Genomic DNA, 26,750 nt, shown 5'->3' with positions numbered 1-26,750 from the left:
GCACACTGTTCTCTTGGGGCTTTCGAGGCCGGCTGCCCCTTTTTCTTCGCGAATTTATGGCAGAGCGAACATTTAGGGTGCGGGTGAACACTACTCTCTCCCGTACTTTCTCTCAAGAAAACGGGGTACCCCAGGGCTCCGTGCTGAGTGTTGTCCTGTTTGCCATCGCTATAAATCCAATTATGGATTGTCTCCTTCCTGACGTCTCGGGCTCCCTCTTTGTGGACGATTTTGCGATCTACTACAGCTCTCAACGGACCAGCCTTCTTGAACGACGTCTTCAAGGATGTCTCGATCGCCTCCACTCTTGGAGCCTCGAAACCGGCTTCCGTTTTTCTCCCAGTAAGACTGTTTGTATTAATTTTTGGCGACGTAAGGAGTTTCTTCCGCCCTCCTTACGTCTAGGTCCTGTCAACCTTCTGTTTTCAGACGTAACTAAATTCTTGGGTCTTATGTTTGACAGAAAACTGTGCTGGTCCTCCCACGTTTCCTATCTTTCGGCTCGCTGTCTGCGAACGCTCAACACCCTCCGTGTCCTGAATGGTACCTCCTGGGGAGCGGACCGAGTGGTCCTTCTCCACCTCTATCGCGCCTTAGTGCGCTCGAAATTGGGCTATGGAAGCATAGTCTACTCCTCTGCTCGGCCGTCTATTCTTCGGCGTCTCGACTCTATCCACCACCGTGGATTACGTTTAGCGTCTGGAGCTTTTTACACTAGCCCTGTGGAAAGCCTTTATGCTGAGACTGCTGAACCTCCGCTGTCCAATCGGCGAGCGTTCCTTCTGAGCCGTTATGCTAGCCATCTGTCTTCCATGCCTGCTAATCCAGCCCATGACCCTTTTTTCGACGCCTCCTTTGATGTAGGGTATGCAGGCCGCTCCTCCTCCCTACTACCCCCGGGAGTCCGCTTCCGTCAACTGCTCCATTCTCTTTCCTTCCGCTTTCCTAAAACCTTCTTGACAACTTGGGGTACAGCACCGCCTTGGCTCCGTCCCCGGATCTGTCTGCTCCGTGATCTTTGTCAATTTCCCAAGGATGGTACACCTTCACTTGTTTATCGTCGGGCATTTGCTGCTCTATGTGCACAAATGACGGACGCCACCTTTATTTATACCGACGGCTCGAAAACATCGTTGGGTGTAGGGAGTGCCTATATTGTTGGCGACGCCCCAAATCACTTTCGGCTTCCCGACAAGTGCTCGGTTTATACTGCGGAGCTTTTCGCTGTTCTCCAGGCTGTCCACTACATCCGCCGCCATCAGCGGATACAGTACGTAATCTGCTCAGATTCTCTCAGCTCTCTCCTCAGTCTCAAAGCTCTTTACCCTGTGCACCCTCTGGTCCACCGGATTCAGGACTGTCTGCGCTTGCTCCACCTGGGGGGCGTCTCGGTGGCGTTCCTCTGGCTCCCGGGACACGCTGGTATCTGTGGGAATGAGGCGGCTGATATAGCAGCCAAGGCTGCAGTTTCTCTTCCTCGGCCAGCTATTCAGTCGCTTCCCTTCACCGATCTACGGAGCGGTTTATGTCGCAAAGTTGCTCATTTATGGCATGCGCATTGGTCAACACTTCCCCGCAATAAATTGCGGGAAGTGAAAGCCCTTCCTTGCGCTTGGACCTCTTCCTCCCGAACGAGTCGTCGGGAGGAGGTAATTTTAGCTAGACTCCGGATAGGGCACTGTCGTTTTAGCCATCGGCATCTTTTAAGCGGCGATCCTCCCCCACTCTGTCCCCACTGCTCTCAGCTGTGGACGGTAAGACACCTTTTAATTGAATGTCCCTATTTTAATCCGTTACGCTCCCGTCTACAGCTATCGCCTGATCTATCGTCGATTTTAGCAGATGACACGCGCTCAGCCGACCGCGTTCTCCAGTTTATTAGTGACAGTGAAATGACGTCAGTCATTTGAAGTTTTATCGGGGACCATCAACCCCTCTCTGTAGTGGACTTTTAAGCCTTGTTTCTGCTTTCCGTGTCCAATTTTTTGAGTTTTGTTCCCATTTTTGCTGTTTTCCATTTTCAGTTTTTATTCTTTCCTCAGTCACGGACCGGGCGCTAATGACCATAGCAGTTTTGCGCCCTAAACCCAAAAAAAAAAAAAAAAAAAAAAAAAAAAAAAAAAAAAAAAAAGAAAAAAAGCAGACATATTTAAAGACAAAAAAATTGGGCAGAGATGGCAGTCGAGGCAGAAGTGAAGAGGCAAAGATGATGTTGAATGACAGGTGAGGTATGAGTGGCAGCAACTTGAAATTAGCGGAGATTGAGGTCTGGTGGGTAACAGGAAGAGATGATATATTGAAGAGCAATTTCCCATCTCCGGAGTTCGGATAGGTTGGTGTTGGTGGGAAGTATCCAGATAACCCAGACGGTGTAACACTGTGCCAAGATGTGCTGGCCGTGCACCAAGGCATGTTTAGCCACAGGGTGATCCTCATTACCAACAAACACTGTCTGCCTGTGTCCATTCATGCGAATGGACAGTTTGTTGCTGGTCATTCCCACATAGAATACATCACAGTGTAGGCAGGTCAGTTGGTAAATCACGTGGGTGCTTTCACATGTGGCTCTGCCTTTGATCGTGTACACCTTCCAGGTTACAGGACTGGAGTAGGTGGTGGTGGGAGGGTGCATGGGACAGGTTTTACACCGGGGGCGGTTACGAGGATAGGAGCCAGAGGGTAGGGAAGGTGGTTTGGGGATTTCATAGGGATGGACGGACGTGTGAAGCTGGCCATTGGACAGGTGGAGGTCAACGTCAAGGAAAGTGGCATGGGATTTGGAGTAGGACCAGGTGAATCTGATGGAACCAAAGGAGTTGAGGTTGGAGAGGAAATTCTGGAGTTCTTCTTCACTGTGATTCCAGATCATGAAGATGTCATCAATAAATCTGTACCAAACTTTGGGTTGGCAGGCCTGGGTAACCAAGAAGGCTTCCTCTAAAAGACCCATGAATAGGTTGGCGTACGAGGGGGCCATCCTGGTACCCATGGCTGTTCCCTTTAATTGTTGGTATGTCTGGCCTTCAAAAGTGAAGAAGTTGTGGGTCTGGATGAAGCTGGCTAAGGTGATGAGGAAAGAGGTTTTAGGTAGAGTGACAGGTGATTGGCGTGAAAGGAAGTGCTCCATCGCAGCGAGGCCCTGGACGTGCGGAATATTTGTGTATAAGGAAGTGGCATCAATGGTTACAAGGATGGTTTCTGGGGATAACAGATTGGGTAAGGATTCCAGGTGTTCGAGAAAGTGGTTGGTGTCTTTGATGAAAGATGGGAGACTGCATGTAATGGGTTGAAGGTGTTGATCTACGTAGGCAGAGATACGTTCTGTGGGGGCTTGGTAACCAACTACAATGGGGCGGCCGGGATGTTTGGGTTTGTGGATTTTAGGTAGAAGGTAGAAGGTAGGGGTGCGGGGTGTCTGTGGGGGTCAGGAGGTTGATGGAGTCAGGTGAAAGGTTTTGCAGGGGGCCTAAGGTTCTGAGGATTCCTTGAAGCTCCATCTGGACTTCGGGAATGGGGTTACCTTGGCAAACTTTGTATGTGGTGTTGTCTGAAAGCTGACGCAGTCCCTCAGCCACCTATTCCCGATGATCAAGTACCACTGTCGTGGAACCCTTGTCCGCCGGAAGAATGACGATGGATCGGTCAGCCTTCAGATCACGGATAGCCTGGGCTTCAGCAGTGGTGATGTTGGGAGTAGGATTAAGGTTTTTTAGGAAGGATTGAGATGCAAGTCTGGAAGTTAGAAATTCCTGGAAGGTTTGGAGAGGGTGATGATGTGGGTCCCGCTGCGATGGAGGCTGAAACTGTTCCGGGCAGGGTTCAATTTTGGATGGTGTCTTGGAAGTTGTTTCATTAGGAGTAGGATTAGGATCATTTTCCTTCGTGGAAAAGTGATATTTCCAGCAGAGAGTACGAGTGTAGGACAATAAATCTTTGACGAGGGCTGTTTGGTTGAATCTGGGAGTGGGGCTGAAGGTGAGGCCTTTGGATAGGACAAAGGTTTCGGATTGGGAGAGAGGTTTGGAGGAAAGGTTAACTACTGAATTAGGGTGTTGTGGTGCCAGGTTGTGTTGATTGGAATTTCGAGGTTTTGGAGGGAGTGGAGCTGGAAGTGGGAGATTGAGTAGATGGGAGAGACTGGGTTGGTGTGCAATGAGAGGAGGTTGAGGTTTGCTGGAAAGGTTGTGAAGGGTGAGTGAGTCGCCTTTCTGGAGGTGGGAAACCAGGAGATTGGATAGTTTTTTGAGGTGGAGTGTGGCATGCTGTTCTAATTTACGGTTGGCCTGTAGGAGGATGCTCTGAACAGCCGGTGTGGATGTGGGAGAGGAAAGATTAAGGACTATTATTAAGGATAGGAGTTGACGGGTGTGATCATTGGCTGAGTTGATGTGTAGGTGAAGGATTAGGTGGGTGAGGGCAATGGATTGTTCGTTTTGGAACTGGGTTAGGGACTGATGGAAAGAGGGGTTGCAGCCAGAGATGGGAACTTCAAGTGTGAGGCCTTTGGGGGTAATGCCAAATGTCAGACAAGCCTGAGAAAATAGAATATGGGAGCGTAATCTGGCTAGGGCGAAGGCATGTTTGCAGAGGGAATGTAAATAGAACTTAATGGGGTCATTGTGGGGGTGTTGTGAGGGTGACATGGTATTAGAAGGTGGAAAGTGTAAAATGAGGCTGAAATGAAAATGAAAATAAAAATATATGGGGAGAGATAAAGGTGAACTGGAAAGTAACTGGAGATCTGGTGTGAAAAAAGGCGAGAACGTGTTGGTTACAGCTGGGCTATGTTGGACTTGGGTTGGTAGACGACGATGTGCACAAAGGTTAGGTGGTTGTGTTGCCGCCAAAACACGTTAAAGGAAAGAGAAATTCGGGTAAATTTCGAAGCAACGTCGCAGCAGAACCCATTTCCTCTTCCTCAAAATCACCTTCTCCAAACCTTCCAGGAATTTCTGACTTCCAGCCCCCACAGAACGTATCTCTGCCTACGTAGATCAACACCTTCAACCCATTACATGCAGTCTCCCATCTTTCATCAAAGACACCAACCACTTTCTCGAACACCTGGAATCCTTACCCAATCTGTTACCCCCGGAAACCATCCTTGTTACCATTGATGCCACTTCCTTATACACAAATATTCCGCACATCCAGGGCCTCGCTGCGATGGAGCATTTCCTTTCACGCCGATCACCTGCCACCCTACCTAAAAGCGCTTTCCTCATCACTTTAGCCAGCTTCATCCAGACCCACAACTTTCCTTGACGTTGACCTCCACCTGTCCAATGGCCAGCTTCACACGTCCGTCCACATCAAACCCACCAACAAGCAACAGTACCTCCATTATGACAGCTGCCACCAATTCCACATCAAACGGTCTCTTCCCTACAGCCTAGGTCTTCGTGGCGAACGAATCTGCTCCAGTCCGGAATCCCTGAACCATTACACCAACAACCTGACAACAGCTTTTGCATCTCGCAACTACCCTCCCGACATGCTTAAGTAGCAAATAACCAGAGCCACTTCCTCATCCCCTCGAACCCAGAATCCCCCACAGAAGAACCACAAAAGTGCCCCACTTGGGACAGGATACTTTCCGGGACTGGACCAGACTCTGAATGTGGCTCTCCAGCAGGGATACGACTTCCTCAAATCCTGCCCTGAAATGAGATCCATCCTTCATGAAATCCTCCCCACTCCACCAAGAGTGTCTTTCCACCGCCCACCTAACCTTCGTAACCTGTTAGTTCATCCCTATGAAATCCCCAAACCACCTTCCCTACCCTCTGGCTCCTATCCTTGTAAGCATCCCCGGTCTAAAACCTGTCCCATGCACCCTCCCACCACCACCTACTCCAGTCCTGTAACCTGGAAGGTGTACACAATCAAAGGCAGAGCCACATGTGAAAGCACCCACGTGATTTACCAACTGACCTGCCTACACCGTGATGCATTCTATGTGGGGACCAGCAACATACTGTCCATTCGCATGAATGGACACAGGCAGACAGTGTTTGTTGGTAATGAGGATCACCCTGTGGCTAAACATGCCTTGGTGCACGGCCAGCACATTTTGGCACAGTTTTACACCATCTGGGTTATCTGGATACTTCCCACCAACACCAACCTTTCCGAACTCCGGAGATGAGAACCTGCTCTTCAATATATCGTCTCTTCCCGTTACCCACCAGAACTCAATCTCTGCTAATTTCAAGTTGCCGCCACTCATACCTCACCTGTCATTCAACATCATCTTTGCCTCTTCACTTCTGCCTCGACTGACATCTCTGCCCAAACTCTTTGTCTTTAAATATGTCTGCTTGTGTCTGTATATGTGTGGATGGATATGTGTGTGTGTGTGTGTGTGTGTGTGTGTGTGTGTGTGTGTGTGTGTGTGAGAGTGTATACCTGTCCTTTTTTCCCCCTAAGGTAAGTCTTTCCGCTCCCGGGATTGTGATGACTCCTTACCCTCTCCCTTAAAACCCACATCCTTTCGTCTTTCCCTCTCCTTCCCTCTTTCCTGATGAGGCAACAGTTTGTTGTGAAAGCTTGAATTTTGTGTGTGTGTTTGTGTTAGTTTGTGTGTCTATCGACCTGCCAGCGCTTCGTTTGGTAAGTCACATCATCTTTGTTTTTATATATATATATATCTCAAGAATAGCTTACATAAATGAACATTATAAACATCTTTGAAACTGTTTTCCTTCCATAGCAGCACTTTCCATGCCATTGTTTTTTTACATATAGTACACAGATGTGTATGTACAAGTTTACAACAGTCATTGGTTTGAGCATGCTATAGAGAGGACGACATTGTTCTCTGAGATTTGCTTTACACATTATATGTTACATTCTTTTCTGCATTCTCAGAATTTTGGTAGTGTAGAAAGCGTCTCCTCACATGAGAAGGCCATAAGTAATATATGATTCCAAGAATCCAAGGTATATTACTCTAAGGAAGCCCATACTAGTCACATCTGTAAGTTCCCACAGCAGATAGTAAATGCTCGAAATCCTTTTTGCATACCTGTCTAACATGTTCTTCACAGTTAAGTTTGGAATCGTATAGATTCCTAACAGTTTTACAGATGTGTTTTCTATGGCTTTGGGCAATACTAACAGATGCTGTTTTGCTTTTTCTGGATGACAGTAATTTATTTGATGAGAAGCAGTGGAGGGCAGATTTGAATGGTTCCTGTTTACTGTTGTGCAATGCTGAGATGTTCTCAAATGAGAAAAGCACTGTTGTATCATTCCCACAGCATATGAGAGAATGATTTATGTAGGGAGGAAGGTTATTGATAGTGACGATGAAGAATGGCCCAAATAATGAGCTCTGTTGAGCATCACCTATAGGCGAATGTTTATTTTTAACTGTGACAAACTGTCTTCTGTCGTGAGGATATGAATCTCTTACTGCTAATTCTGGATTACATAGCCCATTAAACTCTAGTTTTATTATCTGTGCATCAAAGGGAATGCAGACAAATGCTTTGCTTTGATTACATAAGATAAGTAATAGGGTATACGTAAGTGATTGAGATACCTCAGACAATGTTGGTGTGACTGAGACTGGATGGTAACTTTGAGGTACTCTATTTACACAGTTGTAAGAAGAGGTTTTTTTCCCAGTTCATCTTTCAGACAATACAGGGTCACCTCATATTTGCTGATCAAACTTTTGCTGCTGATGTTAACGTTTTTACACTGTTTAACAGAATGTATAGTGGTTGTCCTACATTTGCCAATGAAACTTTGGCTACTGAGGCTACATGCAAATTTATTTTGAAGAATTGAGGACAGAACTGAGCAAATGATACTCAACTTCGAACCAGTCCAAGATTTCCAGATATGCCAAAGCACCTTGATTGACACTGCATGAACAGTCATGTGATGTGACTCACACAGTGCTAATGTAAGTGATAAATGAGAATCTATGAAACAGCTGCTACAAAAAATGAATTGCTCTGCATGAAGTTTGACAATTTTGTAAAACATGGGAGGAAATAGAACCATATTCAATCATTTTAGAAACTCTTGTTGTATTTGAACAGGTTTGGAATGAAGGTTCTCATACATGTATGGATATCATTCTCATACCTGTATGGATATCATGTTCAAACAAAGTGGAAAGATTGTCATTCAAAAAGTTATTGGATTCTGAACCCAGATCAACATTTTGATTGAGAGACTGTAATGATTTTATAAATGTGTTGTTGTTGTTGTTGTTGTTGTTGTGGTCTTCAGTCCTGAGACTGGTTTGATGCAGCTCTCCATGCTACTCTATCCTGTGCAAGCTTCTTCATTTCCCAGTACCTACTGCAACCTACATCCTTCTGAATCTGCTTAGTGTATTCATCTCTTGTTCTCTGTCTACAATTTTTATCTTCCACGCTGCCCTCCAGTGCCAAATTTGTGATCCCTTGATGCCTCAGAACATGTCCTATCAACTGGTCCCTTCTTCTAGTGAAGTTGGCACACAAACTCCTCTTCTCCCCAATCCTATTCAATACCTCCTCATTAGTTATGTGATCTATCCATGTAATCTTGAGCATTCTTCTGTAGCACCACATTTCGAAAGCTTCTATTCTCTTTTTGTCCGAACTGTGTTATAAAAGAGAAATTTTGTTGCTGTTTATGTATAAGAATACTGGGTAAAAATGTTACTAGCTTTCAATCAATTTTGAACATGATGTTGACATTCTGATGAAAATAGAATGAAAATTTATTGATAATGAAATCATATTATATGTGTGTGCGAGACTAAATTACTGGGGCAAGACTTGTAATAGAGATGGTACCAATAGACGTCAGAAGATGACAGCTGAAAGCAAGCTCGTGAATTGAACTGAATAATGATATTTATTTATGTATTAGTGGCTGCTGTTGCATAAGACTTGCACCCTAGAAGATATTGCAACCAGTGTAACACAGTTGCTCAAGCACAGCACTGTAGGAGGATTGGAGGGTAAACAGTGATACCACCTTAGCTGTGAACTCAATTAGTATGAGCAGGGGAGTAGTGAGTGGGAAGTAAAGTATGTTGTGCTGTTTTCCAGCCATAAGGATCTATCCTGTATGCTTTGATTTTTAGGAACGTATATCATGTTTACATTGCAGTTTATCTGGTTATTTTGTATTCAGAATTGAATTGACTGTGAAGGAGACAGTAAAAGTCGAGATGTGGCCAGTGGCATTCTTTGTATTTGTATATGTATTTCTTTGTTGGTCCTGTAAATCATGTTTAAGTACATATTTTGCACAAACGATGTAGGACAAGTCACGTTGGTACAGATATACATCGTCATACACATTGTTATTTTGAAAGAATAAATAATTAAAATTATTCAATATATGTTGAATAATGATGACAAATTTAATACAATAAAATAAAATGATAGACTTATTAAGAATATTTGAGCAATTACACATCACTTTTCTGATACTCTAAGAACTCGGAAACAGAGTAGAATCAGTGGTCAAGCAAGTACTCTTTCAGTTTCACTTTAAACTTTTGTAAATTTTGCATCTGTTTCAAATAGGTTGGCATGTGATTGTATGGCATTATGCCGGTATGATACACTCCTCTCTTACAAATGTTTCTACTTACTGTATTGACAAGTAAGTAATGCTCCTGCCTAGTATCATGAGGGTGGTAATCACAGTTATATTTGAAGATATTTCCATCTTTTAAAATACTTCCTTTTGCGAAATTTAATATTTCATACATATGTAAGCAAGGAAGAGGCAGTATACTGAGATTTTTAAATATTGGTCTACAGGAGTCTCTGTACTTAGCATGGTTTATTATTCTAACAATCTTTTTCTGTGGCCTAAATGTTTTGTTTGTACCTACGGAGTTCCCCCAAAAGATAATGCCATACATCAGCAGTGACTGAATACTGCCATGGTACATTGTGATCATAGACGCACGGCTTCTATTTTGTGTGAGGATTCTTACTGCGTACATAAGTGTGTTAAGCTTTTTATTTACATGGTTAAGATGTGTCTCCCATTTTAGGTTCTGCTAAATATGTATATCTAAAAATTTTGTGTCACTCATGGATGAGACAGTTTTTTTCATCAATTTTAAAAATTGGTCTTGCAGGATGTAGTTTCTGTGAATTGTGGAAATTGACTGTCTCTGTTTTTCATTATTTATTATTAGCTTGTTTGTTCTGAACCACTGTGTCAAATTTTGTATTATACCTGTAGCTGTTTTTTGTAGGCTTTCCTCATCACGCGATTTGATTAGGATATTTGTGTCATCTGCAAAAAGTACTGTTGTCCCTTTAGTTATTTTTTCTGACAAATCATTAACATAAAGAATGAAAAGAATTGGCATAAGGACAGGCCCTTGAGGAACTCCATATGTAATGTTTTGTGCATTAATGTAAAAATTACAAATTTTTTTGTGTTTTTATGTCTTTGTATATTATTTGAGTGATCTGTTGATGGTCATGAAGGTAGGAATGTAGCAACAGAGTGTTATGATCAATTACATCGAAGGCTTTACTAAGGTCAAGAAATATGCCAGACACATGTTGCTTATTATCTACTGCAGTTATAATTTCATTTAAGAAGGTATAAATAGCTGCCTGTGTTGATCTGACAGTTCTGAATCTGTGTTGCGCATCACTTATTATGTTTTCTTTATTTAGAAAGGCTGTCAGCCTTCTAAGAAATAGTTTTCAAGAATTTTAGCAAAGCCTGACAATACTGATACAGGTCTATAGTTTGCAGCTTCATGTTTGTCCCCTTTCTTGTACAGTGGTATCACTTTTGCTATTTTCAGATTTTTTGGGAATATACCACTCATGAATGATGAATTGAAAATATCCGTTAATGGTTCTACGATATATGTTATACTTGCTTTGATGATAATATCTGGTATTTCATCAGTACCTGCTGAATACTTATTGGGTACCTTTTTATAATGACAGATAATTCCTCAGGTGTTGTTGGAGACATGAATAGGGTTCTTGTAAGAAGTTTTGTATCGGACTGGAGTGTATTGCTGTCTGGTTGCGAGTTGTAATGTTTGGTAATCAGGTGGTGTGCTACATTAGAAAAGTAGTTGTTAAATTTATTAGCCACCACTGTGGGGTTGATTATTTTATTGTTGTTTTCTTGAAGTTCTATATATTTGTGTGCTAATGATGTAGTACCTGTTTCTCTTTTTATGATACTCCAGCTTGCTTTAGTCTTATTCCTGGAATTTTTTATTTGTTTGTCATTTTCCATTTTCTTTGCTTTTGTTATAACTTGTCTAAGTATTTGTTTATATTGTTTAAAGTAGTTGATAAATACAGGATTTGTGGTTTGCTTTGAGTATTCATATAAGTTCCTTTTATTCTGACATGATATTTTTATTCCTGTTGTGATCCATTTATTTGTTTTGGGCACAGAATTTATAAGTGATGTTTGTTTAGGAAAGGCTGTAAAAAAAGAAATATGTTTGTATGTGGCCATAAATTTATCAAACTTGTCATCTGTGATGTTTGAACTGTAAACATCAGTCCAGATTTCTCTTCTCTAGAGAGAACAAAAGTAATCTCTGTTTTCATTATTAAACTTCCTCACAATAGTTCTAGTTTTCTGGGATTTCGTGTTTCCTGGAATAGCAATTGTTAGTATATGGGCATTGTGATCACTAAAACCAGTGTTTTCAGTCTGTGTGTTGCAGATACATTTATCTGTGTTTACAAACACCTGATCTATGGTTGTTGCAGATGTAGTGGTTATATGATTTGGGTTGGTTATAGTTGGTTTTAGGTTAAAGGACTTCAGTAAGTCTTTGATTTCATCTTTAAATTTACTGGGTTTGGAGAAATCAACTTTGAAATCTCCACATATGATAATATTTCTTTTAAAGGGTGTTGAAGTCCTCTAACAATTCTTCCATATGATTATAAAAAACTTTATCACCATCTGGTGACCTGTATACACAGATGATTACAGAATTGCTAGTTGGCAGTTCTACTATTGAGAGTTCTATGTCTCTTTCTTTAGATAAGCTGTCAAATTTGGTTATGTTAGTGAAGTCTATATCTTCTCAAACATATTTGCAGCTACCACCATGCCTGAGTACTTCTCTACAAAATGTGGCAGCTAATTTAAACTGAGGTAGGTATGCTAGTTCTATCATGGCTTTATTTAGCCAGTGCTCAGTAAAGCATAAAACAGAAATATCACTCATATCATTTAACAAGATTTGTATTTCATTCAGTTTATTGGAAAGAGACTGAACATTCTGATGGAACAATTTAAAGTATGAAGCAGGGACTGTATCGTGTCTTGCTTGACCACTTACCTCTTTTATACATCTAATATTGTTAGCTGTAAAAAATCCTCCTTGATTTGAGGTGTGGGTGGTGTCTTCTTGCTAGCTGGTTCCCTGGATTCTGGGCCCTGCCTTTCGTTTGCTGTGGTGCTTCTAATGGTAATCCACTTGTCAAAGCAATTGTTTCATTTTAGGCATGGTTTTCACATTGTATCTATTTTGTTGAAACACTGATTTCTTCAGGTAGACTGGTCAATTCAGAGATACAAGCATCTGGTTTGTACAACTGTTAATTTTAATTAACGAAGACAGTCTATTGTACTGCTGTGTAGTCAATGGTCACTGTGATGTATGGTGGAAATGGAACAGGATGTTAAAGACATTGGACGTATGCAGCCAATGAGAGAGCAGCGAGCAGACAAAATGTTTGGAAGCAAGACCCAGTCCAACATTCTCACATCACTAAATAAACGAAATCCTATTTGTATATGCATAAAACCAGCTGTGCTCTCAGACTGCAAGCTAACCACAGCCCCAGAAATTGCAACATATTCAGTAGGATCAGTCAAATTTTTGTGACAGTGAAGATAAAAATTTCGCAGCTGTGCTATAATGATGATGATGAGTAAAAAATACTGGTACTCCAGATGACAGGGTTGATAAGTGAAAAATGTAGAAAAGAAAACAGGCTGCAAATTAATTTAAACAATTTTTCTTCGTTTATTTTATTCCTCCTTATATTATCAAAACGTAAACAATCAATAAATGGCATAAATTTAGCATAGGTATTATGTTAACTTTTTAGACAGATACAATAACTGTTTGCAATTTTGGTTAGTCAGGATATGTTAAAAATAATTTTTTCTCAAGAAGCCCCTTGAAAATGGGGTCACCATCTAATCATGGTTGTTTTATACTTGGATAAATGTGGTATATATTGATCATTCTTTTTTAAATACTAGAGAAACTTTAGAAATTTTTGAGGGAATCTGGAAACACTCAAGATGTCAACATTTCTTAGGTATGGAAGCCAATGGTCTACATATTAAATCTATTGTTGTCTTTATCATGTAATTGGACAGCTAGTAACAGCCCATACTTCTAGAGTTTGATAGTTTTGAGACCTCTTTTAATTTCAGTGGCTGTGATACTTTATCAAATAAAACATGATCTTCTGGTGGATGGACACTGAGTAAATTTCATGCAGATGTGGCTGTAGGAAGTAATAAATGAAATACAGTAGTTAGAAGAAGCAACAATCTCAACTTCTACTGATTACTAGTAAGAGTGACGTCCATTTGTCTGGCAAACTGTAGTCCTGCTACGGACAGCTGGACCCATAGTGCATCTGCTAATCTTCACCTATTGGAATGTAGAACTAATAGAACTCCATTCTAGATACTCTGGAGATACACCATCTGGCTGAAAGGTATTTGTGTAAATTTTCCCCCTTTCCAAAAGTGTACATATATGACTCACTATGGCAGTCATACTACTGGCCAATATGCAGTGTCCTCTAACACATTCAGCACACCACAGCACACCACAGCAGAGGTTTTTCTTCAAAGCCAATGATGATGGGTGATGTTATCAGTAAGGATTCATCAACAGAACCTGTTGTCCAACTTTGTACGGAGGTAACTTACTGACACACTGCCCTGTCTGTTCCTGATGCTTTCAGCACCTTTGCATCCACTTTTCTTCACTCTCTATGACACATAGTAAAGAAGTTTCCAAAAATATTGCACTGAATCCCCATGTTTCCCAAATAGAGGTTTTTCTACCTCAAAAGGCAGAGGCATCTTCCTTCCGTATACTATTTGATAGGGTAAGAGCACAATACTGCAGTGTTCTTTACTGTTATATGCTGATACAGAATACGGGAGCCACACTCCATCATTTGGTTGATGTTCACTTAAAAACTTAAAATTTGGAAATTGTATGATGAAAGTGGTCTCTTCTTCCATTTGAAGGGATCTTCTAATGCTAAGCTTGTGAATACTTAGCAAACTTGGTAACTTTTTCATCAGATCGGACATAAAGTTGATAGCCTGAAATGATTATTGTGCCAGGAACACAAAATTCTAGTAGTGCTGTGGAATTCTGTTGAATGGTCTGGCAACAGCCATCACCACTATTTCAAATTCTTTGGATTGTTCTGCCAACCTTAGCAGTTGATGTCTGAGAGTGGCATGTTGTGTGCCTGATATATGGTTTCTAACCTATTATTCTAAGTTGTGCTGCTGGTCCTTGGCCTACATTTTTTGGATACTCAATCAGTTGCTATCCAACCTCCAAGACCTGCCAAAACATTGTAATATGCATGCCTTAGTATTTTCCACAGTTTCTCATTCTGTGCAACAAGCCTTTGTGTGTCACAGACCATGGCTGCACCCCAAATTCTGCAGTCAGTATTAGCAGACCATGCCTCTTGCCACTCAGCAATGCTCTTACCCACTGCTCACAGTTCTCTTACTCACAGTAATCTGGCTGAAGAGTGTTTTAATCCTAGAAACCACTTCAACACAGCATGGCCTGTCACAACTTAAAATTTTCTTCCATGCAGGCAACAATGTAAGTACATAATAAAGTTGTCAAATAATTACACTGCGCGTATTAAACTGCCACTGGTATTATTTGCCATCTGTATCTTGTCTGAGAATTCATCTGACAGCCAAACAACTTGCATCACATAATAAAATTAGTTTTTAAAGTTGGAAACACCAATAATGAGATTCTCAATAATGCTCATTTTACCTTGTGAAACACAGACTGACAGACAGTGGACCACTGAATTTTTGCTCCTGTCCTCAAAGAACAGTATAATGGCTCAGAAACTTTGACATAACATTGAAGGATTTTTCTGTGTTTATTACAAAGTCCTAGAAATGACTGAAGCAGCTTTTTCTGTAGTGGAAAGAACTCATGTATAGTAGAAATTAAATCTGGTTCAGTTTCCACTTGCTCTTGACTAATTTGCAGCAAAATGACATTTATCAATTCACATTGTTAAATGTGCTGTACAGTCTGTTGAATAACTATTCCAAGAACTGTACATGCTCTTCCATACCTTAGAAAATGGAATTAAGTAGTCAAGCTAAGCCATCCATTGCTTTGGTTTTAGTCAGCACACTATCTAACAGGCTTTGGAAAGTAACTGGTGTAGTTTTTAAGCCCAATAGCACCCAGTGATATTGATTGCACTTCCATGGGACAGTGAGTGTACCGGTAGTATTTGACCAATCTGTAAGAACTACTTGCTACTAGCAATAACGATTTTCAAGTCCATCATTGAATAGTATGTACACAGACCCAAACTGTTCACACCCTCTGTTACATTTGGTATAGGATATGCATCAGTTGCTGTTTGTATGTTCAGTTATTTGTAGTTGCATCAAAAGCTATACTTCCTTGTTCCATCTGATGACTTTTTGGCCAACAATTAGAACAACTGACCCTACGGATTATCACTACACTCAATAATGCCATAAGCAACCTGTTGATCGAGCAGTTCTTCCATTATACACGGTAGGTTTTCAGGATTTTGTATAGTTTATCATGAATTGGACCATTACTACCCACTGGTATTATATGTTGCTTTGCTGTTGTTGCTGGTAATAGTCCACCAGGATTTAAAAAAGTCTGCATCATAGCACTGAAGCTTCGACCACTGTTCTGTTTTTTTCCACAAAGCAAATCACCTTTTCATGTAATGTAGGTGCATTGACAGTCTGCATGGGACTAAGGGCTCCACTCATCATACCTAAATCATCATCCTGCAGGATGTCCAAGTTGAATTCCTTGGCAGAAAGACCTCATCTGTGCCAAAGTTATCCACACACCTCAGGACTATAGAATCTTGAACTACTTCTCTTACTCTTGCTATATTACTATGCAGAAAATAATAAAAGGTATTAATTTCCTTAGTGGACTCCAGCAGCTGCACAGCACACATCATCTCACTTAATAGCTCATAACCTACATTCACCAAGACTATCATTTCTGTATCACTTGGTACCGTACCGTGCGAACTGAACTTTTATGGACATGTCTCTGGTTATTTGGTACCATCTTTATAACACGTAAACTTGTGACAATGTCACACTAGTAGTGTTGCCCCATATCCAGAAAATCTAGGTCCAAGACCACACAGTATCCATCACTATGTAATGCTGAAAATTTCTTGCTCCTAGAATGAAACTAAGCCATGTTGATCCCAATGACAACACATCACTGTCTCCTACTCCACACCACCTATATCATGTAGTCTCATAATGTCCCCTGGAAATGCTCATAAAAAATACATCCATAATCGAGCCTCCAGCAGAGTAAGTCTTACCAGTTTTGGTGGTTTACCTTAACGCATAGCTTTGTGCATTGACCTTCATAATTATGTCCGAAAATGCTTCTACAGATTGATTCCATTTCTGCAACAACCCATTAAGCTGTTCTCTAAAAGACATCACTCCATTCTGTTTGCAATACAATTGAGAAAGACCTTAATAAGCTGTTCAGATGTCTGTTGATTAGTCAATCCCTCACAGTACATGACGATATTTTCGTGTAATAATTCAATTGTAACTTAGCAAACTAGCCAGTTGAGACATGCCTGCATATGGCTTATTTAGGGCAGCTTTCAAATTGCTAATAAATACTGACACATTCTCAGAGAATCTGCCCATAAAAGGAGGCATCAAATTAGCTGCAAAAGGATCCATAGGAAGTATAGAGATACTCAGCAAGGCTTTTATCTCTTCTGACTCTGCTAGCCATTAATGAGTGTGGACTAGCTAAGTGCCAAAGGGCTCCTGTGATGCAGTATTACTTCTCCATAGCAGAGTTGCTGAAAAATATAGCCATGCTACTTGCAATTTCAAAAATTCAATCACTTCATGCATTTGTGCTGTACACATTTCCATTACTTGTGCAATCTTCATTTGATGATACAAAAAAATAAGCTGGATCACCACAGTAAACAAACAACCAGGGACTGACTAAGATTAAATCTTACATGTAATACTTGTAGATAATTTGGCTATAGAGTGCAACTGTTCTCTGACTCTTGTCAGGCCATCATACAGTGTAACTGGCATTGTCATTGTGTGTGGCAACTTGTTACTAGACAAACTGCAACAGTGACACCTAACTGAATGCTGATAGTGTTCTCTACAGCTGCTCCTAAACTGTGAAAGGCCCGCAGGTTTGTGCAACTTCAGCAAAGAAACTTTTAAGTTGAGGTGAGCATCCTGTGCTTGTAACACAGAAAACAAAGTCAAAACCAAGAATCACTCACAAAAGTGTAGTACTGGACTGTGAGAACAGACAGAAGTTGCCTCTGATAGCAGATGACTTCTGTTACCAGATGTAATATCGGTAGAGCTGGAACATTGGGTGGCCTCTGAGGGCTGGCTGGGTTCAGGAGGCTCTCCAACTGTCACATCAGGTGTGAAGAGTTGATTCTGGTCTGATATCTGTGGGCATTAGTAAAGCAGCATTAAGACACAAAACTGATATTGTCGATAGAGTACAATGCTCAATGTTTCTACACTCCAGGCAGCTGTCTTTGGCCCGGACAGAGGCAGGAGGCATCCATCTGGTACATGCTGACTGCCTTTTGTGGCGGTAGCATCAGCTCTGGCTGTGAGATGTCACCAGGCCTGTCAGTGCAGTGCAGCAGACACTTCTAAAAAGTGCCTTAGTAACTGGATATATTCTGTGCAGGCTTGATCCATGAAACATTATGTACCTTCCTGTCTTATCTTTCCTTTATACTGCATAAGTCTGAACATTTCAGTACCTACCCCTTCTGTCTGGAGTGACTGATGATGGCTTTTAACCTTGGGATCTAGTTTTGATTAACTTCTGTGATTATATTAGATTAGATTAGTACTTGTTCCATAGATTATGAATAAGACACTTCCTAATGATGTGGAACATGTCAGGTTAATAAAAGGTGTCTGTACAAGATAATACATTACACAAAATATTACATGACACTTACGATTTTTATTTTTTTTATTTTTGTGGGGGTTGGGGAAATTATCCACTTACTACATCCAAAAATTCATCTAAAGAGTAGAAGGAGTTGCCATTAAGAAATTGTTTTAATTTCCTTTTACATGCTGTATGGCTATCTGTCAGACTTTTGATGCTACCAGGTAAGTGACCAAAGACTTTTGTGGCAGCATAATTTACCCCCTTCTGAGCCAAAGTTAGATTTAACCTTGAGTAGTGAAGATAATCCTTTCTCCTAGTGTTGTAGCCATGTACACTGCTATTACTTTTGAATTTGTTTAAATTGTTAATAACAAATTTCATAAGTGAATATATATATGTGCGAGGCTACAGTGAAGATCTCTTAGCTCTTTAAATAAGTGTCTGCAGGATGATCTTGGATGAGCTCCAGCAATTATACTGATTACACGCTTTTGTGCAATGAACACTCTTTTACTCAGTGATGAGTTACCCCAGAATATGACGCTCTATGAAAGCAGAGAATAAAAATAGATGTGGTAAGCTAATTTACTGAGATGTATATGGCCAAAATTTGCAATGACCCTAATAGCATAAGTAGCTGAACTCAAACGTTTCCACAGATCTTCAGTGCATTTTTTTCAGTTCAACCCTTCATCAGTGCATACACCTAGAAATTTTGAATATTCTACCTTAGCTACTGATTTTTGATTGAAGTCTATATTTATTAATGGTGTCACTCTATTTACTATGTGGAACTGTATGTACTGTGTTTTGTCAAAGTTTAATGAGAGCCCATTTGCAGAGAACCACTTAATGATTTTCAGAAAAACATCATTTACAATTTCACCACTTAATTCCTGTCTGTTGGGTGTGATAGCTATACTTGTATCATTGGAAAAAAGTACCAGCTTTGCATCTTCATGAATATAGAACAGCAAGTCATTAATATATATTAAGAACAGCAGAGGACACAAGACCAAACCTTGTAGCACCCCATTCTTGATTGTTCCCCAGTTTGAGAAATCACCAGTTTTTTGCATATTATGTGAACTGCTTATTTCAACATTCTGCACTCTTCCAATTAGGTATGATTTAAACCATTTAGGCACTGTCCCTTTCATACCACAGTACTTAAGATTATTTAGAAGTATTCCATGATTTACAGAATCAAAAGCCTTTGAGGGATCACAAAAAATCCAAACAGGTGACTTCTGGTGTTTTTCACATTCAGTAACACATGGGTCTGCAACATTTTTAAGATACTACCCGCTCACGTGCACACACTTGAGATGCCCAAATGCTGTTCTGTCAGTCATGACCCGAGAGTTAATAGACATAAATTAATGTCACGCAGCAGTTAATTGTATCAAAAACACATTACCCAACATCCACGCGAAAGGATCTCCAAGTTAATGTCACGAGCAGTGCAAAATTGCTAATTTAATAATTTTGGAAGGGGCTAGGCTATTCCCGTAACCAAGTGAACTTCCCATAGGTATATGAAATTAACATTTTCGTGACTAGAACAGCCTCTTACATCATACATGTGACAAGAAGTTGGGATAGGTAAAATTTTCATGTATATTCTAGTTTATTACAATTATTCAATGATCTCCCAAACTTTCTAAGCTCAAAACAAAATCCTTACTGACTGAGCTCTGATTAACTTTACATTCTATACTCTTTCAAGAAACAGCTGAATTGTAATATTACTGTAGCAGACCATAATCACAATAAAAGTGTGGGTGGAAGTATGTTGTATTTGGTCCCACTTCTACATGTTCCAGAAATAAGCAAGCAAATGTTCATTTATTTTGGAATATTATCACAAACTATGTGCTTAGGAGATGCAGAGACAGAAGTAGATTATGCTGTGTAGATGTCCATATGGGTACAATAAGTTTCCCTCACTAACACGAGATGAGGATAGCATACATGTTTGAAATGCAAATTAGAGCCGCATAATTTAATATGCGTAAGGATACAACTACTTGTCTACTATGACCCTAGTTACTAAGTTTGCATACGTATGCTATGGTCATGCTGTTAGTACCAACATATGGACACAGTGAAATTTCATCCTCTTTTGTCCATTATTGCTCAATGATGATAAATTCCAAAATATTTTACCTACATAGTTATGCATGGTATCATTGAAACCTCTGTGAAAAGGTCTGCACACTTGCCTTGCTTAAAATGAATCTATATAAAATTCGCAAATATGTGGTAATAATGTGCTGCCCACAGGACATGTTTCAAATAAGTGATGATTTCTTAGACTTAAGTGATGAGTCCATTCTCTATGTGTCAGTCATATAAGTTAGCATGAAAATGCTGTTAGATTGTTTTAGCTGAGGTATGTATTGAATTAAAGAACCACATAGTGGCTGGACTCGGAGGTTATAGCTCACACAAATAAATCTAATTAACATCTGAATTAAACACACACATCATTTTATTTCTACCATCTCTTAATAAATGGTGACTTTAACAGCGTGTTTCTTAAAGGGCCTCCTAAGCTAGGACAAAGTCTGGAACTGTAATTATGTCAGTGCAAACAAAGTGGAGTTTACAATGAGCATTTACTCCAAAACAGGTCAAATAAATTAATTCGACAGCCCTACATTTTATCGTGGATCAATTCTATCTAGTAACATGAGGAAATTAAACCTGATCATGAATTATCAAAACTTTTTTCTTAGAAGACTGCAGAGCTTTGCAAAATGCGTTAGACACTCACCAGGTCCTGGACAGCTTTGCCACTCAGGCCGCCTGAGATTTTGTGGGGTAATTGGAAAGAAGACAATTGCCACTAGCTGCTCTTCCCCCATGGGTAGCTGGCCATTCTCTCACTTGAGGCAACCTCTCTGAATCTGCTTTGAGACTGGAAGTAATTAAGTTGGTACCCAGAACCTACACCACTATACTACCCTCGAACCCTGATGAAGCACAAAGGAAATGAGCTTCCAAACCTCATTATTTTTGCAGTGTCACACAGGAAGAAGAGAATAGAATGGAAGGGAAGGAAGACAGGCAGCATTTAAAGAAATATATATACGTGAGCCTTTTGTGTCACCATTGGCAGAGCAGTCAACTTCCAGTAGTAAAACACAGTTAGTTGCTGACCAAATTATGCCACACTCCCCCCCCACACACACACACAGAGTGAACATCACAAGAGTGGGAAATACTATCTCCTTTCAACGTGATTTCACTTGTGCTGTCAGAGTCAGCTGCCAACTTTGGAGTGAGAGCCTGGGGATCTGGACTTGGGCATCCAAGACAGCTTGCCTCCTCGTAACAATGGGAGAACAGCTGAATTTTGCTGAATGGGAACCAGGGTCCCTCAGGGTAGAAGGCAGCAACAGTCACATTGGAGGCCTCCAAATGGTCTGCTAAGAGTCTGAGTGAACTCCAAAAGTTTTTCAGTAGAGGAAACCAATTAAATATGCCAGAATTTCAATCAAGAACTGATTCTAGTATTAATTACTTAAAAGTAGATGCCATCAGTTTAGTGAAGCAGCTGAAATCACATAATAAAGAAAAGTCCTCCAATCCAGATTATACAGAGTGATTCAAAAAGAATACCACAACTTTAGGAATTTAAAACTCTGCAACAACAAAAGGCAGAGCTAAGCACTATCTGTCGGCGAATTAAGGGAGCTATAAAGTTTCATTTAGTTGTACATTTGTTCGCTTGAGGCGCTGTTGACTAGGCGTCTGCGTCAGTTGATGCTAAGATGGCGACCGCTCAACAGAAAGCTTCTTGTGTTATTGAGTACGGCAGAAGTGAATCGACAACAGTTGTTCAGCGTGCATTTCGAACAAAGTATGGTGTTAAACCTCCTGATAGGTGGTGTATTAAATGTCGGTATAAACAGTTTACAGAGAATGGGTGTTTGTGCAAAGGGAAAAGTTCTGGACGGCCGAGAACGAGTGATGAAAATGTAGCACGAATCCAGCAAGCATTTGTTCACAGCCCAGGAAAATCGACTCGCAGAGCTAGCAGAGAGCTGCAAATTCCACAATCAACTGTATGGAGAGTCCTACGAAAAAGGTTAGTTATGAAATCTGAACGTCAACTACCCGAGGCGATGGATCGGCCGCCAGGCAGCCCGTGACAGAGCACTTCATCACTGGCCTCCAAGAAGCCCTGATCTTACCCCCTGCGATTTTTTCTTATGGGGGTATGTTAAGGATATGGTGCTTCAGCCACCTCTCCCAGCCACCATTGATGATTTGAAACGAGAAATAACAGCAGCTATCCAAACTGTTACGCCTGATATGCTACAGAGAGTGTGGAACGAGTTGGAGTATCGGGTTGATATTGCTTGAGTGTCTGGAGGGGGCCATATTGAACATCTCTGAACTTGTTTTTGAGTGAAAAAAAAAAACCTTTTTAAATACTCTTTGTAATTATGTATAACAGAAGGTTATATTATGTTTCTTTCATTAAATACACATTTTTAAAGTTGTGGTATTCTTTTTGAATCACTCTGTATATCATTTAGATCACTTTGAGTATACTGATATAATATCTCCATATTTCAAAATCTTATACAACTGCTCACTTGCTGAAAGCCACACAGATCACACCACTAATTAGGGAAGGAACGAAGAGTAATCCGATGAATTATGGACCCATATCATTGACTTCTGTTTGCCACAGTATTTTGGAATATATACTGTATTTTAACATTGTTTATTTTATTTATTTATTTATTTATCATCATCCCAATGATCACATTTGTGATATAGGATTTGTCAGGGTACATTTTAACAACTATATAATATCTTTACAAAATTTGTATCTGTGCTGAATTCATATTAATCTATCTTATGTTTAATACAATATACAACTAATAAGTGTTTTTATAACATAATTTATTATGCACTGATGTAATTTCATTTGTCACATTAACTTAAACATATATTTTATACAGTTGCGCAGAGATATTCACTTATGCTGTAATAGCATTTGTCAAGCATGTGGTTCTTTAGAACAGTTTTAAATTTATCCTCATTTTCCAGCTCTTTGATATGTTTTGGTAGTGCATTAAAAAGTTTGATGCCTTGATTACATACATGTTTCTGGCTTCAGGTCCTTGTTACAGCTTGTATGTGGAGATCTTTACATTGCCGTGTATCGTAATTATGGAAGTCTGTATTGGTTTTCATTTTGTCCTGATTTCTTTTGATCACCACCAGACATTTCAGAATGTATAATGATGGAATTGTTAAAATTTTCAGTGCTTTGAAAAGGGGCCTACAATGTGTTTGAGGTGGGCTGTGGGTCATTATCCGAATAGCACGTTTTTGGAATTTGAAAATCTCATTTAGACGACAATTTGTTTTTCCCCAGAATACTATCCCATAGGATGCAATGGACTGAAAATAGCCAAAATATACTAATCTGGTACAGTCATTACTACAAACTCTTGAAATTATTCTAAGCACAAAACATGCTGAATTTAGTTTTAGTGCTACGTTCACCACATGGTCCTTCCAATTAATCTTCTCATCAATGTGCATACCCAGGAATTTTGCACACTGTACTCTTTCAAGTTGTTTGCCCTCCATGGTGGGATTTACGTCACCCTGTTCACTTATTTTTCCATATTGCACATAATTAGTTTTTTTGCATTCAGTGTTAGCTTGTTAGCACTAAACCATTTTTGTATATCTTGTAGGACATGGTCCACAGTACTGTGCAATGACTGCTTCATATCACTAACTATTAAACTAGTATCATCAGCAAATAACATGATTCTAGCTTTTCTCTCTGACACCTGAATATCATTAATGTAAATGAGGAACTGCAAGGGGCCTAATACACTTCCTTGGGGTACTCCTACTGTGACCTCCCTTGGATCTGATCTTAGTTTAATTTTTTGATTAATATTTGGTGCTATAATTTCAACCACCTGCATCCTCTTTTCCAGATAAGACTCAAACCACTTTTTTACCGGTCCTCTGATACCTATAGCTTCAAGCTTTTTCAAAAGTATGCTGTGGTCAACAGTGTCAAAGGCTTTTGACAAATCTAGATTTATCCCAACTACACTATTTCCCTCTTCCAATTTAGTGATTATTTCTTTTGTGTATTCTAGTACAGCTGTTTCGGTACTTCTCCCAGCTTGAAATCCATGCTGATTACTGTTTATCAGATTGTGCATATTAAGATAATGTGTGACTCTATAGTTCATTAGTATCTCTAAAACTTTAGAGAAAGTTGGGAGGAGTGAGACAGGTCTGTAGTTTTCTATTTTAAGTTTATCACCCTTTTTCAACAGGGGAATGACTTTAGAAATTTTCAGTTTTTGTGGAAATACGCCCTCAGCCATTGACAAGTTTGCTATGTGCGCCAATGGTTTCGCTATCTGATTAGCTGTTTTCTTTACTAATATTATTGGCACCTCATCTACTCCAGCTGACATCTTGGACTTCAGACTTTTAATCACTTTTAAAACTTCCTTTTCTTTTGTTGGAACTGCCATCATACAGCTGGCTGCCTTGGGTGCTTCCATCTTACTCTGCTCCCCAAGATTCCTGCTTAATGTCTGGGGTACATTTAAAAAGTAATTATTTATATAATTAGGCATGGCATATTTATCTACCATTTTATTCTCCTCATCTTTTAGAATAATTTCCTTGTCTTTGGTAGGTACCCCAGTTTCTTTTCTCACAACTTCCCATGCTATTTTAGTTTCATTTCTGGACTGTTTTATTTCCATATTATTACTTAATAACTTTGCATTTGCAATTACGCTGCAGTATATTTTCCTATACCTCTTTACATATTCTATATAATCAATATTTGTACACTTCCTCAACTCTGAATTCAGTTTTTTCATGTTTTCACATGATTTCTTAATTCCAAGAGTCATCCAAGAACTTGACTTTATGTATCCAGTAGACTTGACTCTGGTCAGTTTCTTTGGAAAACACATCTCAAAGTTCATCATATAAATCGATGCAAATACACTATATGCCTCATCTGTACTTGACTGTTTCATAACATCTAACCAATTTTCATTTTCTAAGATACTTATGAACTGATGACAGCTGTCCACCGAGAAGTTTCTTTTGTAAATATTATTTACACCTTTATCTTCCTTTGACCTTAAAGGGATTTCAATGGTGAGAGCATTGTGGTCAGACAATCCTAAATCTATGTTTGTTACCTCTATGTCAGTTTCTGACATATTTGAGAAAATGTTATCTATGAGGCTATTGGAGGTGTTTGTTATTCTAGTTGAATTGTTTATGTGTGGTGACATGTTGAAACCCTTTAATATGTCCAAAAATTGCTTTTTTTGTTGACTTTCAACTAGAAGATTAATATTGAAATCACCACAAAGAATAATCACAGTTTCTTTTTTGTAAATAGTATTTAGCAACAACTCTAATTTATCAAAAAAGACTTCTATGTTTCCACATGGTGACCTATACACTGTTATGACTATGACATTTTTCATCACGCCATATAGCTGGACAGTACCTGCTTCAAAAAACTTTTCAATACTTAAGTTCTCTGCTTCACATCTCTTTTTAAATTCTAACTCTTGTCTAAGGTAAATACCGACTCCACCATCTTTTGCAATTTTCCTACTATACTTATCTGCCAGTATAAATGGATTAATATGAATACTACTAATTTCTTGGTCCTTACACCAATGTTCTGTAATACACAAGACATCATGTTGGGTGTTACTTACTGCTATTTCAAGTTCACAATATTTGTTCTTGAGGCACTGCACATTTAGAGTCATAATCTTTAGAACAGGGGAGTGAGCACTGGTGGTATTTCTCCTTTCGTTTAACACTGTTATCTTGGAGTTTTCATTATGGCTGGATACCAAAAATCCTGTGGTACCACAGGTTTCTTGTTTCTGTTGCTTTTCCTATTTGAAATGGATGATGCTGATTGATTGTTTATACAAGCTGCGGCAGCTGATGACATTTTAATATTTACAATAGCAGATGATGATGTTTTTAGTGCTTCAGCAAATGTTGCTCTTGTTAAGGTTTTCATTTCTTCTGCTTCTGTCCTCATTTGGTGTGGGATTTTAGGGAACTTTTTTGTGCATTACTTCCTGAAGATAAAGAGCTAGTGGGAGAGGGGGAGGGGGAGGGGGACGGGGAGGGGGAGGGGGACGGGGAGGGCGACGGGGAGGGGGAGGGGGACGGGGGACGGGGGAGGGGGAGGGGACGGGGGAGGGGGAGGGGGACGGGGGAGGGGGGAGGGGGGAGGGGGACGGGGGAGGGGACGGGGTGTGATAAGTGACTTGAGATGGCAATCATTAAAATGAGGGCATTCTTTGTTGAAGTGAGATTTATGTAGAAATTTCAATCTACAAAGTACTCCTCAGAATGTGGAAATACTTGGTTGACATTCATGTAAGTACAGAGAAATTGCCATTGTAATAATTTATCAGAGATCAGAGCCCACACAGAAAGATATAAGAGTTCGTCTTATTTGTGTGCTGTT

This window comes from Schistocerca nitens, chromosome 7 (assembly GCF_023898315.1).
Source record: "Schistocerca nitens isolate TAMUIC-IGC-003100 chromosome 7, iqSchNite1.1, whole genome shotgun sequence".
Classification (NCBI taxonomy): Eukaryota; Metazoa; Arthropoda; class Insecta; order Orthoptera; family Acrididae; genus Schistocerca; species Schistocerca nitens.
Note: the sequence above shows the minus strand (reverse complement) of the source record.